This window comes from Anolis sagrei, chromosome 10, assembly GCF_037176765.1.
Source record: "Anolis sagrei isolate rAnoSag1 chromosome 10, rAnoSag1.mat, whole genome shotgun sequence".
Classification (NCBI taxonomy): Eukaryota; Metazoa; Chordata; class Lepidosauria; order Squamata; family Dactyloidae; genus Anolis; species Anolis sagrei.
The window spans coordinates 5,383,887-5,402,268 of NC_090030.1; positions in this window are offsets into that span (position 1 = coordinate 5,383,887).

Consider the following 18,382-nt stretch of genomic DNA (forward strand, 5'->3'; position numbering starts at 1 on the left):
GGGAGAATGCCTGCCTGATCTCCCTAGGGAGGGAGTTCCAGAGACGGGGGGGCACCACCAAAAATGCCCTCCCTCATCCCACCATCTGTGCCTGAGATGGGGGCGGGAGCGAAAGAGGGGCATCCCCGTAATATCTTAAGGACCGTGTGGGCTAAAGTTTGGGTGGTAAAAACTAGGGGGCGCAGGTGCTTTGCTTCTACACCAGTGTTTCTCAACCTGGGGGTCGCAACCCCTGAGGGGATCGTGAGGGGGTGTCAGAGGGGTTACCAAAGACCATCAGAAAACACAATATTTTCTGTTGGGCATCAGGATTCTGTGTGGGAAGTTTGGCCCAATTCTATCATTTATGGGGTTCAGAATGCTCTTTGATTGTAGGTGAACTATAAATCCCAGCAACTGCAACTCCCAAATGTCAAGGTTTGTTTTTCCCAAACTCCACCACTGCTCACATTTGGGCATATTGAGTATTTGTGCCAAGTTTGGTTGAGATCCATCATTGTTTGAGTCCACAGTACTCTCTGGATGTGGGTGAACTACAACTCCAAAACCCAAGGTCCGTGCTCATCAAATCCTTACAGTATTTTCTGTTGATCATGGGAATTCTGAGTGCCAAGTTTGGTTCAATTCCATCATTGGTGGAGTTCAGAATGCTCTTTGATTGCAGGTTAACTATAAATCCCAGCAACTATACCTCCCAAATGATAAAAATCAATCCAGCCCCAGACGCCACCAGCATTCAAATTTGGACGTATCAGGTGTTTGTGCCAAATTTGGTCTGGAGTGTGGTGGAGGCTTCTTCTTTGGAAGCTTTTAAACAGAGGCTGGATGGCCACCTGTCAGGGGTGCTTTGAATGCAATATTCCGGCTTCTTGGCAGGGGGTTGGACTAGATGGCCCATGAGGTCTCTTCCAACTCTATGATTCTATAATTCATAACAGTAGCCAAAATTACAATTATGAAGTAGCAACAAAAATAATGTTATGGTTGGGGGTCACCACAAAATGGGGGGCTGTATTAAGGGGTCACAGCATTAAGAAGGTTGAGAACCACTGTTCTACACTGTTGCTAAAGTTCTGGTGGTGAAAATTTCAGAACTCTAACAAAACTTTCAAAATTTCATTATTATTTCATTATTGGCCATTTTAATGAAAGAACCAATTAGGAACTGCTATTTATAACAAAATCAAAAAGCAGCTTCATGGCCTCTGAAGAATCCCCTTACCATCTTATGGAACAACAACATTTGAGAGTATTGGAATCAAAGAGCTGAAAGGAACAAATATTTGTTGTTCATTCGTTCAGTCATCTCTGACTCTTCGTGACCTCATGGACCAGGCCACGCCAGAACTCCCTGTCGGCTGTCACCACCCCCAGGGTCTCCTTCAAGGTCAGTCCAGTCCCTTCAAAGATGCCATCCATCCATCTTGCCCTTGGTCGGCCCCTCTTCCTTTTGCCTTCCACTTTCCCCAGCATCATTGTCTTCTCTAGGCTTTGCTGTCTCCTCATGATGTGGCCAAAGGACTTCAACTTTGTCTCTAGTCTCCTTCCCTCCAGTGAGCAGTTGGGCTTTACTTCCCGGAGGGTGGACTGGTTGGATCTTCTCGCAGTCCAAGGCACTCTCAGCACTTTCCTCCAACACCACAGCTCAAAAGCATCTCTCTTCCTTTGCTCAGCCTTCCCTAAGGTCCAGCTCTCACATCCGTAGGCGACTACAGGGAATACCATGGCTTTGACTAGGCGGATCTTTGTTGCCAGTGTGACTAAAATACTCTGAGGGATGTCCATCCATCTTCTACATTTAGCAACAGTGTAGAAGCAAAGCACCAGCACCCCTTAGTTTTCACCACTAGAACTTTAGTTTTGCAAGCACTTTAGAACCATGGATTACCCATGCCTTGTAGGTAGACTAAATGCTATCATGGCCAGAATCACTAGGTTGCTGTGAGTTTTCCAGGCTGTATGACCATGTTCTAGAAGCATTCTCTCCTGACGTTTTGCCCACATCTATGGCAGGCATTTACAGAGGTTGTGAGGTTTGTTGGAAACTAGTTAAGTGAAGTTTATATATCTGTGGAATGATGTCCAGGGTGGGAGAAAAAACTCTTGTTCCTTGAGGTAAGTGAGATTGTATGGGCCCAAGCATGGGATGCATTACTTTTACCATATCCATCTAATTAATGTTGTATGCCACCACAGTGATGAATTATTTGGATGGCTATATGCTACAGATTTGCTACTCAGCGACCCTTCACTTGCTCCAGCCCAAGCACTCTGACTTAAACTGGTTACAGATCCAATTACGACATTTGTAAAAGTTATTGGCGCTCAAGACCACAAGGCAGAGGCATCACCTATAGTTCCCCCACGAGAGCTTTATCTTAATAGCATTACTAATTATGACATTCATCCTTCTTAACCTCATCAAATGTGCCAAGGGAAATGTTAACAACCTTATTCTCTTAATACAATTGGTCTGTCAGAGTGTTTAAATTAACTATGGCATCAACTTAATAGAATCCTTTCCCTTCAAAAAAGTTGTAGAAATTAGTATATGAAATAATGACACGGGGCCAAGGTGACAGAGGTAACAAACATGGAGGAAAATGTTTAGATTTCAAAAATTAAGATTGCAGGTGTAAAACTGAAAACAATATCTTAGAGATCTGTATGTTTTACTGTCAAAATAGTGAAAACACTTAATATCTGTTACTATTTTAAGAATTACATGGTCGGTTGTGGTTTCAACCTATGAGACCTGAATTATCAGCGGCAATTTGATGAATGACAAACATTAATTACGTAAGTCTCATGGCCATTATATCTTTCTGGAGCCCCAGGTGGTGCAATGGGTTAAACCCTTGTGCTGGCAGGACTGCTGACCAAAAGATCATCAGTTTGAATCTGGGAAGCAGGGTGAGCTCCCATATGTCAGCTCCAGCTTCCTTTGTGGGGACATGAGCGAAGCCTCCCACAGGATGGTAAAACTCCCGGGCGCCTCCTAGGCAGTGTTGTTGCAGACAGCCAATTCTCTCACACCAGAAGTGACTTGTAGTTTCTCAAGTCGTTCCTGACATGAAAAAAAAAATACATCTCTCTGTCTACTGTTCCATTTTCCAACTGATCTATTGTATATCCATACTTCAAATTCTTGGAAGGGCTCCAAACATCTGATGAAGTAGCCAGTGTCCATGAAAGTTCGTTATGTTATATGTAAAGAGATGTACGGTGACTGACGCAACCATGCTGGAATGCTAGGATAAAATTGACAGATTATGCAGAGCAATTGTGGAGGAAGGCAGAATGGTAGCAACAGGAGAGAAAAGTCACTTCTTGACTTGCTTGGCAACTGACAAAACAGCTTTATTTAGGGATGGAGATAGCTTTATCCACTCTCCTTCCACCTTCATTGACACTGCTCCAGAAAATGCCTTCTGACAGATCTTTATATCTGGGCATGGCACCAACAGGCTTCCAACCAGAATCCTAGATGTAGAGTATAACACCTGTTCACATGTAATTCCATGTTTCCCAATTTAGGTAGCTGTCATGGTACCAGTATTATTATAGTAAACTGGTAGGGAAGTGGAAGTGGAGGGATTAGGAGAGAGGTTCAGCAGTGGAACTCTCTGCCCCAGAGTGTGGTGGAGGCTCCTTCTTTGGAAGCTTTTAAACAGAGGCTGGATGGCCATCTGTCGGGGGTGATTTGAATGCAATATCCCTGCTTCTTGGCAGGGGGTTGGACTGGATGGCCCATGAGGTCTCTTCCAACTCTTTGATTCTATGATTCTAGGTAACCAGTAATCAGGGAATATATATATATTTTTTCACCCCACTGCTATTTGCTTTAGAAGCAGAAGGAAAATGTTGATGTTATTCTTCTGCATTACGCTGTAGCCTTGTGCATTCCAGGTAAACCATGATCCGTTTCAGTGTCCCGGATTTTGGTGAGGACCCTGATCTGTTTTTCAGGAGTTTCATGAATTCAGGAGGGCAGATATCTGTTTTCGCTCTGGGGTGCCAAAAGATTCATTTTCTATCTGGCTCATTTTGGGAAGAGGGCTTCCCAGGCCCCCTTTCCTACCATTTTAGGCATTTAAGCTGTTTCTACTCTAAAGGAAAAATGCCGCAGGCAGGTGCGCAAATGCTTTCCTGGACCTGCACCACACCAGCAGCCACAAACTCTTTCCAAGGCATTTTAAGGAGGTTTCCCACTTCCAGGTAAGGAAGAGCAATGACCTTCTGGGGCTATCCTTCCTGGACTCCCTTAAAAAATCCCTCTTTTTTCTTTTGTGCTTTAATCTCGTTTCTACTTTTGGTTTAATGCTTCCTTACAGCTGTTTCTACTCTCTACTCTAGATGAGAGATAATAGGTAGTAGTTTTCAGAGAATGTATTGTCGAAGGCTTTCATGGCCGGAATCACTGGGTTGTTGTAGGTTTTTTCAGGCTATATGGCCATGTTCTAGAGGCATTCTCTCCTGACGTTTCGCCTCATCTATGGCAAGCATCCTCACTACCTCTGAGGATGCTTGCCATAGATGCAGGCAAAACGTCAGTAGAGAATGCCTCTAGAACATGGCCATATAGCCCGAAAAAACCTACAACAACCCAGTTTTCAGAGAAATATGGTTTTCTTTTTCTTTGCTGGGGGATTAATAAAAAAGATTCAGCTGTGATGCCAAAAAGCAGAGGAGGAGCCAAGATTAGCTCCTGCTTGTTTTGGTTATGGGTGGGATTTTGTACTGGGAGAACCCTTACCATTATGTGCTCCCAAAGGTACCAAAGGAAAACAGATCCACGCACAAGTCTAGTAGCCAGGTGTTCGTGAGATGAGCCGACATCTTTTTGCCTTCCTTCCCTACCTCTCTTTCTCTCTTTCCTTGTCTTTCTCAACTATGGGTTTCATACTTACTGGGTATATAGATTTGAAAGGGACCCCTAAAGAAGGACAATAATATGTTCCATGTTCCAGAGTAGGCAAACCAAATTATCTCTACATCAACACTGACAAGGAAACAACACAAAATACTGTTTACCCACAAGCATAAAGAAATTACATATATTATAAATCAACAGTTTCTCATTATTTTATTTCCCATATTACTAGACTGGGCCACAGCAACGCGTGGCAGGCGACAGCTAGTAGTAGTTAAAAACATTAGGTTAAAAATCCATTTAAAACATAGGTTTAAACATAGTTTTTTTTACATCCATAGGTTTTTAAAATCCTTGTGTGTTACTGTTTATATGTGAGTTATATTAATTGTATTGTTTTCTTAAATTTTTTTTGTTTCTTGATGTGTTGTCGGGCTTGGCCTCTTGTAAGCCACTCCGAGTCCCCTTAGGGAGATGGTGGTGGGGTATAAATAAAGTTATTATTATTATTATTATTATTATTATTATTATTAACCATATAGCCATATCTGAGACCAATTCAACAACCAACGACCCAGTCCAAAGCTTGTTCATAGTCAGTTTTCAGAAACATTGCAATTTGTTGTCAATGTTGGGGTTCAGTCTGATCTGTGTGAACCTGAGCCCCAGCCCCAATCTCTGTGTGAACCTGATTCTCTGATTGTATTTCCAACTGAGCAAGCCACTGAACATGTATCACTCCCTGACAGTGTTGAAACTGTTGTTGATGTTGAGGTCAGTGGCGAGGAAAGTGAAACTGAACAGCTGGATGAAAATGTTTTGGAATCCAGCCATGATAGCTCTCCAGAGGAAATCACACCTGGGTTTTTTAATGAGGACCGAAGGGAACAGATAGCTAGAGACAGGAGTGATTCACAGTTTCTACGAAGGTCAAATAGATTACAGGAGAGACAAGCCCAGGCTTCAAAGTCAAGGGGCGTTTCAAGGAATAGTTTCTTTGGTTTAAGGGGCCTCCTTCCGGGTGTATCGTTAGATCAAGCAACGTTTTCGTAGAAACTGGACTGCGGCTGTGCCCTGGCAGAATTCCTGTGTTCCATGGCTGGTAATACCAGAGGCTTCTAGTTTTCAAGTACATGGTTAGCGAGAGGCTAACAGGTTCCTGGTTCTTGTATTGTGGTTTTTGGAATTTTGCTCAAGTTCAGAGATTTTCCTGACTGCTGTGTTTTTATTTTGGCTTTTTGACTTTGCATTTACCTTTCTTTTGTAACCAATTTTTCATCAATCAAAAAAGATTGATTTTCCTACAGTCCAGTGTGGTGGATTTAATCTTATGGTCTCGTTTCCTGATCTGGGATGCAACAGTCAAGCCTGCTACCAGAACCATGACTTGAGCTTCTTCATAAAGGAAAGAAGGGATTGAGCTGACCTAATTTCACTGGGGAGCGTGTTCCACAGGTGGGGGGCAACCACCGAGATGGCCCTGTCTCTCATCCCCACCAAATGCATTTGCGAAAAAGATGGGATCGAGAGCAGGGCCTCCCCGGACTATCTTAGAGTCCAAGGCAGGACGTAGAAGGAGATACATTTGGACAGGTAAGCTGGGCCGGAACCAAAGCAGGAAGTAACTCTTATAACAAAAATACTGGTAATTGGGGGGAAACTGGTGATTGTATGGGACCATAGAATCTAAGTTGCTCCCCATTTTGAAGCCCCTTAAACAGGAAAATGTGTGCCTTAGATTTGATGAAATACACTATTCTCTATCTGTAGTACCAACATTCTTTTTGTTCCAAGGAACTCTAAATAGGGTGCCTAGTTGTATTTCATATACACATAACAGCTGTGAGAAGGGAAGCTGAAAACAGGTGGTCTGCTTATATAAAGCTTGATCTGGCTCAGATGCTTAGATTGCAAATCCCATCACCTGATCATTGGCCAACCTGGCTTTTGCTAATATGGGTTACAGTCTAATGCATTCGGAGAATACGCTTCGCAATGGTGAAACTCTATGATCTTCAAATATATGCCTATATGTTCACAATACAGCTGTCACAACTGTCTAAGCTATAATGAATTTGATGCAAGCCGTCGAAATGGAATTAAAATACTCGAGAAATGAAAGTACAAAATGCACCTTTCAACGCTACTGTCCGTTTAAAATAATCCAAACAATCCGAACTTTGCTCGCAAACTCAAATCATCAGCTCGTTCTATTGTTGGAGAAATCCTGACATGACACTATATTCGTGCCTCGGCTGTCAACCTGTCAACGAACGCCAAGCATTCTTACAGAGCCAAAGCTTTGCATGTATTTGGTATGCAAATCTGGTCAGTTGAGATGATCCACCTCAGGCTTCCTTTATGAGGATTGGTCACATCAATAAGTGTGCGATTGTGTGTGTTTCTCTGATCCACCTTAGACTTTATGGAGGTGTGCAATATTTAGGTTAACAGCATACCTTATTTCCTTATCTCCAACCTCGGTATCAGAATCAGGAACAAAATCCATTAACCATTACTATAAAAGATGAATTTAGCATATGCCAGTATAGGCATCATCACCTTTCTTTTTCTTCCGAAATGTCAATCTGTGCATCTTTTATGTATTTTCTCATGTGTACATGCTATATTGCACATTTATTTACATAATTTTCCCTTACTAAATCCTCATACAACTAACACAGGGTTACTACAACCTATATCTATAGTCTCAGCACTAGCTACCATACCTTATTTATTTATTTACGACATTTATATGCCACCCTTCTCACACCGAAGGGGACTCAGAGTGGCTTACAAGCTATATATACATACAATATATTATATTATTAGCATAGGACAATATCAGTATTAAATCTATATAAATAAAAATGTAATGTTTGTTTGTGGGATTAACATAATTCCAAAACAACTGGACGAATTGACATCAAATTTAGACACAAGACACCTACTAACCCAAGGAGTGACCATCACTCAAAAGAATTGATTTTGTCATTTGGGAGTTGTAGTTGCTAGGATTTATAGTTTACTAACAATCAAAGAGCATTCTGAACTCCACCAATGATGGAATTGAACCAAACTTAGTACACAGGACTCCCAAGATCAACAGAAAGCATTAGAAAGGTTTGGTGGGCATTGACCTTGAGTTTGGGAGTTGTAATTCACCTATATCCAGAGAGCACTGTGGACTCAAACAATGATGGATCTGGACCAAACTTGGCACTGATGTTCCATATACCCAAATATGAAGACAGATGGAGTTTTGGGGAAATAGATATTGACATTTGGGAGTTGTAGTTAATGGGATTTATAGTTTAGCTACAATCAAAGAGCATTCTGAACCTCACCAATGACATAATTGGGGCAAACTTCCCACACAGAACCCCCATGACCAACAGAAAATACTTAAGGCCATCCAATCCAACTCCCTTCATCAGGGCAAGAAAACGTAATCAAAGCCCTCCTGACAAAGAGCCATCCAGCCATAGATATAGATAGATAGATAGATAGATAGATAGATAGATAGATACAATTCACACATACACAAATATAGTATCATAGATTTGAAAGGGGCCCCTAAAGAAGGACAATGATATGTTGCATATTCCAGAATAGGCAAACCAGACACGCTCCACATCAACACTGACAAAGAAACAGCAAGAAATACTGTTTACCCACAAGGATAAAGAAATTACATATATTAGAAACCAACACTTTCTCATCAGGAGAAATGCCTCTAGAACATGGCCATATAGCCCAAAAAAACCCACAAGAACTTAGCAACACTTTCTCATTGCTTTATTTTCCAGATCACCAGACTGGGCCACAGCAACGCAGGGCAGAGGATGGCTAGTATTACTATATTGTACTATACCACTATATTGTAATATTATTGGTAACATTACATGTAATATAAAATATAATTAAAATATCATATTATTATTAGTATTATTATATTGCATTACATTATAATATTATAAATATTATATGTATATACAATAGATTATATTATATTTTATATTATATTATATTATATTATTAGAATAGCACACAATTATAATGACATCTGTGATTAAGACTGAGATACTGATCATGTTATCACTTAAAGAAATACTATGTAATTTACGCTGGATCTACACTGCCCTATATCCCAAGATCTGGTCTCAGATTATCTGCTTTGAACTGGATTATATGAGCCTACACTGCCAGATAATCTGGGATAAACAGACAATCTGGGATCAGATCCTGGGATATATGGCAGCCTTACAAATCCTGACATATTCGTTGATTGGGGAAAATGCCGTTGCCCTACCTCAAATTATAAATGCACTTGTGACACCTGAGTAAACTGTAATTAGTTAATTCCCTATCACTGTTGGCCGAATGTGTGAAAACTCTCCATTGAAGTGCACTGAAATGAGCAATCATGAGCACTCTCTAACAGATAGCTTGATGTTAAAGTCAAAGTGTCTTGACACCAACAGGAGTGCATCTGCTATGCTTTGGAGTGATGGACCACCTCCATGAACGAGAGCTCTCCAAACCTACAATGGGCTCTCTAGCAATAATGGTCAATCTTTTAATTGGCGAGTTTGCTCCCTGGTGTATATTGTGCTTCCATCCCATCGAGTAGTTATTATGACCGCTGCAATTTGATTGTTTTTTAAATGAATTATTTTTTTTAGAAGGCCAGGATTGTAAGTAGCCTGTGATAAACTAAAATCTCTAAAAGCCATGGCAGCTAAAGTGGTATCAAACCGTTATAACTGTCTAGTGTATATAAGGGAAAAGTCAGAATCAGAAGATATATTAAATTAAGGATATGTTACCTTTATCTTTAAGCAAGAGTAATAGCAATTAATAGGGTTGTGCACGGATTTCATTTCCTCCATTTTCTCAGTTTCCTTCAGTACTTTCGGTACTTTGGGAGCTCGTAACAGTAAGGGCCGTCCCAGTACAAAAACCTGGCCGAAGTGAAAGTAAGTAGGAGCCAATCTCCATTTCTCCTCCCCTATTCAGCATCACAGTTGAATCTTTTCAATTTTCCTTTATTTTCCTGATTCTTTTTATTTAGTGGGACTGACCGGGAGTTGAGGACTTAAGGGATGGTGGGTGGAGTGTGTGCACATTTGGGGGTTTTCACCCCTTTAACTTTTTGGATAAGCTCTCCGAAGCTCTAGGTGCTCTTACTGCCTATTACAGGGAAAACCAGCTGATCCCCAATCCATCTAAAACACAGACATGTGCTTTTCATCTCAAGAATAGACAAGCATCCCGACCTCTGAGGATTATCACCTGGGAAGGAAGGAATCCCACTGGAGCATTGCAGCGCACCCAAATACCTGGGAGTCACTCTGGACCGTGCTCTGACCGACAAGAAGCACTGCCTGAACATCAAGCAAAAAGTGGGTGCTAGAAACAATATCATATGAAAGCTGACTGGCACAACCTGGGGATCACAACCAGACACAGTGAAGACATCTGCCCTTGCACTATGCGCCTCTGCTGCTGAGTATGCATGCCCAGTGTGGAACACATCTCACCACGCTAAAACAGTGCATGTGGCTCTTAATGAGACATGCCACATTATCACGGGGTGTCTGAGCACTACACCACTGGAGAAATTACACTGCTTAGCCGCTATTGCACCACCTGACATCCGCCAGGAAGTAGCAGCCAATAGTGAAATGACCAAGGCAGAGACATCTCCAGCTCATCCCCTGTTTGGGTATCAGCCAGCACACCAACGACTTAAATCAAGAAATAGTTTTTTAAGATCTACAGAGACACTCGCTGGAACACCTCAGCAAGCGAGAGTCCAAAAGTGGCAGGCTCAAACCCAGAACCTCAACCAAGGGCTGATACCAAATGAGAGACTCCCCCCTGGGCAAACAGAAGACTGGGCGACTTGGAAGGCGCTGAACAGACTGCGCTCTGGCACCACGAGATGCAGAGCCAACCTCAAGAAATTGGGCCACAAAGTGGAATCCACAACATGTGAGTGTGGAGAAGAGCAAACCACTGGCCACCTGCTGCAATGCAACCTGAGCCCTGCCACATGCACAATGGAGGACCTCCTTGCGGCAACACCAGAGGCACTCCAAGTGGGCAGGTACTGGTCAAAGGACATTTAATAGAATGCCAAGCTTGCAAATTTTGTGTTTTGTCTGTCTGTTTGTTTTGTTAGAAATGTAATACAATTGACTAGTTGCCCTGACATGACAAATAAATAAACCCTTTTACCTGCTTTCTGCCGGGGGGGGGGGGGGGGGGGGATCCTTTGTTGGGAGGTATTAGCTGGACTTGATTGATTCCTGTGTGGAATTTAAAAACTCTAAAGTCAGGACAGTAAATAATAACATTTTAAAAATGGGAATTTTCCTAAGTTCTTGTGGGTTTTTTCAGGCTATATGGCCATGTTCTAGAGGCATTTCTCCTGACGTTTCGCCTGCATCTATGGCGAAACGTCAGGAGAAATGCTTCTAGAACATGGCCATATAGCCCGAAAAACCCACAAGAACTTAGTGATTCCAGCCACGAAAGCATTTGGGAATTTTCCTAGTTTCCAACAGACCTCACAACCTCTGAGGATGCCTGCCATAGATGCAGGCGAAACGTCAGGAGGGAATGCTTCCAGAACATGGCCATACAGCCCGGTAAACACCATGAAAGCCTTCACAAGAATGCAATGGATTGAATCTTTCTTAAAAGAGAGATGTAACGTCTTTGAAAGAAATACAATTCTGGACCAAAGTCAGCATTTGTGCCGTAGTTGCTTTCCTCTTCGAGTTGCAATTTCTTTCTCCGCGTCCAGAAGTAAATTAAGACCACAACCCTAAAACTCCCTTACGTGGAAGGAAGGAAGATCCAGGGGAACCAGGGGGAATTACTTCTCTATAATGTCTTCTGCTGGAGCCATTAGCAGAAGCTGATAAATGAGAAATTATAATGAACAGAAATATTCCTATGCTGAGCCATTCATTCTATTTTATAGCGTTTCCTCGAGCATTTTTGTTTTAAATTGTGCCAAGTTTAAGGCATCATCCTTCTCCGGCTATATTACTTTCCATTAAATAGCCTTATATTTCATCGAGAAATAGTTGTGCCTTTTAAAATATAGTTTAGACATTCCAGTTTTACCGCTTCCAAAAATTTACAGTGGTGGCACTCAATGTATAGTGTGCTTTTTAAATATATATATATATTAAGGAATTGAATCTAAAATATTAAACAAATCAAGGCAGTGGTGATTTGGGGAAGGGTGTTGCCTCTCATTTCTCTGTTCCTTATTATTACTATTTTTTCCCTTTCCTTTCTCTTGAGTGATTGAACTGAGGAATGCCTTTTCAGAGATACTCTGAAAGCAAACAGTTAGAGGTATCTGTATGCAACACCAGACATATTTGCATAGGCATTCACTAGATCATTTTAATTTTGCATAATTCATCCACAATACTTTTCTGTGCCTAAAGCAAGCTATGCGCCATTCCTAATGATTTTTTTTCCATAACAGGGAAGGAAAGGAGAAGAATAATGATTTTAAAAACACTATAATTTTGTAAATGGTTTCACAAATCAAAACCATTCGGACTATTGCCTTCTAAGTGGCGTTTGTGCCTGCCATCGCTAACACCTGCCTCATTCATCGCTCTTGGGGGACATTCTCCAGACATTTGCATAAATTATTGGCTCCATCATGCTGTTTACAGAAAATGCTAGATTGGTCTGCTTCAAAAAAAAAAAGGCCTTCATATCCTAAGAGGAGTGGGAGAGTAGGTTTGTTGAAATGATTCTGACTAAACTGAGACATAAAAATGGATCTTCAAAGCTCGGCAGTGTTGCTTGATGTAAAATTGGCTCACAGTTTCAGCTTTGGTTTCCCTTTGCAGTACAGATGTCAAAGCTATAGGCATCTACAGAATGTCCAGGATGCAAAATTCACTCCTGACCAGAAATTGTGTCATTGGTTGTGATAGGTTTTTCAGGTTGTATGTTCTACAAGCATTCTCTCCTGACGTTTCACCTCCTGGTCAGTTGAAAGGCTGAAAAGGGCATAGGGTTACAGCCTGTGTTGAACGGGGTCACACTTCCCCTGAAGATGCAGGTTCGCAGCTTGGGAGTGATCCTGGACTCATCATTGAGTCTGGAACCCCAGGTTTCGGCGGTGATCAGGGGAGCATTTGCACAGTTAAAACTTGTGTGCCAGCTGCACCCATACCATGGTAAGTCTAACTTGGCCACGGTAGTCCATGCTCTGGTTACATCCTGTATAGACTTCTGCAACATGCTCTATGTGGGGCTGCCTTTGAAAACTGTTCGGAAGCTTCTGTGCTGGCATGGCTGTGCCAGGAGATTTGATTCCTTTTCTTGCACTGTTGGTTTGTTTGAATTCATTTGGGCCATGCATTTTGCAATTGGGTAGCTTTCCCTAGGTTGCAGTTATAGGGCCAACAACCTATCAATCATCGTTAGAGCCTTTAGATCAGCCCCTTTCCCCAGTTTTGGAGGGAAAAGGGGACTTTTAATTCAGTCTCACAGTTTGGAGCCTTACAGCAGGACGTGTGGGCTTTCTCTGTCCCACCTGCAAAAAGCTTCACTTCTTACAGCTTTGCTGGGGTGAAAGAAATAGATCTACAGCCAGCTTTGCTGGGGAAAAAGGAAAACCTCTACAGCTTTGCTGGGGAGTAAAGTTACATTTCCACAGCTTTGCTGGAGGAATACAGCCAGCCTTTGCTGGGCAAAGAAATAGTTCCTGCAGCCTTCGTGGAGAAACTAAGAGGACACCAGCTTGGCAGATCTGCAGCAACCATTGTCTGGTAAGGGACCACTCGGGCTATCCATAACGCAGCTTGGAGCCGGGAGTTGGGGCCTCACACCAGCAGGGTAAGGAAAGGTTGCCCAAGGAGGGGTCGGAAGGTTTCCCTAAAGAAGAAAGGAACAGTTTATCAAGCAGTTGCCTTCCCTTTGTTGGCAGATGGAGAAAGCTACCAGCTTTTTAAGATTATGAAGCATTTAATTCACTTGTTTGAAGATTTAAGCCTTAATAAAGAACTTTGTTGGACTTATTTTGAGCCTCTACAGAACTTTGAGTTGGGAACCCTATGGGACCCTTTAGCTGAGGCACCCCAGCATCCCGTTGGGCATACAGAAAGCACATCCTGTAAACAGACATTGTCATAGGCCCAGTGTGTGACAGCACAGCTTCAAATGGTCCAACGGACAGCAGCCAGGTTGTTAATAGGAGCAGCTCTCAGGGAGCACACAACTCCTCTTTTGCACCAGCTCCACTGGTTGCCAGATTGCTACTGGCCACAATTCAAAGTGCCGGTTTTAGCCTTTAAAGCTCTAAACAGTTCTGGCCCAGTTTACCTGTCCAAATGCATCTCTCCCTATGAACCATCTAGGCACTTCAGATCATCTGGTGAGGCCCTGCTCTCAGTCCCATCCTCTTCACAGATGCAATTGGCGGAAACGAGAGACAGGGCCTTCTCAGCGGTGGCCCCTCGGCCATGGGACACCCTCCCTAAGGATATTAGATTGGCCCCCTCCCTCCTAACATTTCGAAAGAGAGTCAAAACCTGGCTGTCTGAGCAGGCATTTGCAGACACAGTGTAACAGACTAATTGAGATCCATGGAACGATTGGACAATGCGACAGAAAAATGATTTTAGTGATGAGAAGCTGCGGACTTGTGTTTTATGGCTTTTATTGTTTTATTGCTTTTATATGGTTTATATTATATGCAATGTTTTTAATTGCATTTATGTTGTTTGGGGGCATTGACTGCCGACTGTAAACTGCCTCAAGTCGCCGGTGGTATTAAATATGGTAAATAAATAAATAAATAATATCTGTGGCAGGCATCCTCAGAGGTTATGAGGTTTGTTAGAAACTGGAAAATTGGGTTTGTATATCTGTGGAAAATCTAAGGTGGGAGAAATAACTTTGTTGGAGATAGGTATGAATGTTTCCATTGGCCACCTTGATTAGCATTTGATGGCCTGACAGTTTTTAGGTGTGGCTTGTTACTGTCTGGGAGGTGACCAGATGTTCCTGATTGTTTCCTGCCTGGAGTTTCCACATGTTTGAGTTTTGTTTTTTTATTTACAGTTATGATTTTAGAGGGGTTTTTTTTAATACTGGTAGCCAGATTTTGTTAATCTTCATGGTTTCCTCCTTTCTGTTGAAATTGTCCACATGCTTGTGGATTTCAATGGCTTCTCTGTGTAGCCTGACATGGTGGTTGCGAGAGTGGTCCAGCCTTTCTGTGTTCTCAAATAATATGCTGTGTCCAGGTTGGTTCATCAGGTGCTCTGCTATGGCTGATTTCTCTGGTTGAAGTAGTCTGCAGTGACTTTCATGTTCCTTGATTCATGTCTGGGCAATGCTGCTGCGTTTGGTGGTCCCTCTGTAGGCTTGTCCACAGCTGCATGGTACACGGTAGACTCCTGCAGAAGTGAGAGGATCCCTCTTGTCCTTTGCTGAACAGAGCATTTGTTGGATTTTCTTGGTGGGTCTGGAGATAGTTTGTATGTTGTGTTTCCTCATCAGCTTCCCTCTGCGGTCAGTGGTTCCCTTGATGTATGGCACGTACACTTTTCCTCTGGGTCGATCTTCATCTTGACTCTCGTGGCTTGTTCTCGATCTTGCAGCTCTTCTGAAGTCATGGTTACTATTATGTCATGGTTATCGTGACTGAGGCATTAGGAGCAGGCCCGTAGCCAGGATTTCGATTAGGGGGGAGGGGGCTGAGTCCAAGTGAAAGAGGGTCTAGCCTAGCAAACCTTTTGTATCGTTACCCCAATACCCCCATGCATATGGGATATATTGAGTATGGTGATCAGATCATGATATGAATAAACATAACAATTTAAATAATGCACCAGTAAGGCCTTTTCGCGAACCACCATGAGAATTTGGGGGGGGGGGGGGCTAAATTAACTCATAAATTAGTTAATTTAGCCTCCCCAAGGGGGTACCTAATTTTCCTACTTGACAGATGCAACTGTCTTTCGGGTTGCATAGGGTCGACAACAGGCTACACAATTGGTTGGAAACCCACTCCAACCCGGGCTGGCTTCGAACTCATGACCTTTTGGTCAGAGTAATCTTAATGCAGCTGACACTCAGCCAGCTGTGCCACAATCCCTGTGCTGGCAGGACTGAAGACCGACAGGTCGCAGGTTCGAATCCGGGGAGAAGTGGATGAGCTCCCTCTATCAGCTCCAGCTCCTCATGTGGGGACATGAGAGAAGCCTCCCACAAGGATTATAAAACATCAAAAATCATCCTGGCGTCCCCTGGGCAACGTCCTTGCAGACGGCCAATTTTCTCACACAAGAAGCAACTTGCAGTTTCTCAGGTCGCTCCTGACACGACAAAAAAAAAATGTTTCCAAGTTCAGAGAGACAGAGAGAGAAAGAGAGAGAATGTCAAAGTATATGATCATAATCTCTCTGGCAAGATATCCAAAACAAGATCAACATCGACATTTGACATCTTTGGGCAGATGCCAAGGCCCTCCATTGATTCCCACACTCCCTTCTTGCTTCTTCTTTCCTGCTGTAGTTTGAAGCATTACCAAGAAGCTGGATCTGGCTTTCATTTTAACATCCCAGAATGTCCCTGCAGCAATGTCACATCAGAGCATCTCTGTGACAATTTAAAAGGGATGCCAGGGCCACCAAAGTGTGCTGTAGAAGAACTGGAACAACCCCTCAACATCTGCTCGTGGAACAAATGGTAGCCACATTGGGGCTCATGCCTCAAAATCCTACTCAACTCAAAGTAAGAAGTAATCAAACATAAATCCTTAATGCAGTCCTATTGTTTCTTTAATATGGCGTAAATGTAGCTACGTAAGTGTTTATTGAAGGTTGAACAAGATATTAGATTGGGCCCAAATCAGTTTGAATGAAAATGATTTGTAATATTTGGTGGTCCATTTGATACAGTGGATGGGTGGGTGGGGGTGGGGGGACCAAACAAATTAAGGGAGATGGGTTTTGTCAGCTTCTGGAGAGGATAGAGTAAAGTTTGCAATATACCTGAAGCAGAGGTCTGCTGAGGGGCTCCTGAAGGAGAAGAGATTATAATGTATTGTCGAAGGCTTTCATGGCCGGAATCACTGGGTTATTGTAGGTTTTTTCGGGCTATATGGCCATGGTCTAGAGGCATTCTCTCCTGACGTTTCGCCTGCATCTACAGCAGCATCCTCAGAGGTAGTGAAGTCTGTTGGAACTAGGAAAAAGGGTTTAGATAACTGTGGAATGACCAGGGTGGGACAAAGGACTCTTGTCTGCTCAAGCTAGGTGTGACTGTTTCAACTGTTTCAACTGACCACCTTGATTAGCATTTGATGGCCTGACAGTACCTGGAGCAATCTTTTGTTGAGAGATGATTAGATGTCCTTGTTCGTTTCCTCTCTGTTGTTTTGCTGTTGTAATGAACAAAATCTGGCTGGCAGTATTAAAAACTCTAAAATTTTCAAGAAATTTTCAGAAACCTTTTTAAAATTGAATTGCCAGCATCCCCTATATTCGAAACGAGTTTAGAACCATTGTTTTTCTTGATCGCCCAAGCATACTCTCACCCAACCTTTTTAACGTGTATGCAGAACGCATCATGTGAGGATGTGCGGGGCTTGATGAATGCAAAGTCGGGGCGAAAATTGCTGGAAGAAACATTCACAACCTCAGATATGCAGATGACACCACTCTGATGGCCGAAAGCAAGGAGGAGCTGAGGAGCCTTCTAATCAAGGTGAAAGAAGAAAGCGCAAAAGCCGGGTTGCAGCTAAACGTCAAAAAAACCAAGATTATGGCAACAAGAATGATCGACAACTGGAAAATAGAGAGAGAAAATGTGGAGGCTGTGACAGACTTTGTATTTCTAGGCGCAAAGATGACTGCAGATGCAGACTGTGGCCAGGAAATCAGAAGACGCTTCCTTCTTGGGAGGAGAGCAATGTCCAGTCTCGATAAAATAGTGAAGAGTAGAGACATCACACTGGCAACCAAGATCCATTGCCTAGTCAAAGCCATGGTATTCCCTGTAGTCACCTACGGATGTGAGAGCTGGACCTCAGGGAAGGCTGAGCGAAGGAAGAGAGATGATTTTGAGCTGTGGTGCTGGAGGAAAGTGCTGAGAGTGCCTTGGACTGCGAGAAGATCCAACCAGTCCATCCTCCAGGAAATAAAGCCCGGCTGCTCACTGGAGGGAAGGATACTAGAGACAAAGTGGAAGTACTTTGGCCACATCATGAGGAGACAGGAAAGCCTAGAGAAGACAATGATGCTGGGGAAAGTGGAAGGCAAAAGGAAGAGGGGCCGACCAAGGGCAAGATGGATGGATGGCATCCTTGAAGTGACTGGACTGACCTTGAAGGAGCTGGGGGTGGTGACGGCCGACAGGGAGCTCTGGCGTGGGCTGGTCCACGAGGTCACAGAGTCGGAGACGACTGAACGAATGAACAACAACAACCAAGCCTATTAAATAGCTATAGTAGCA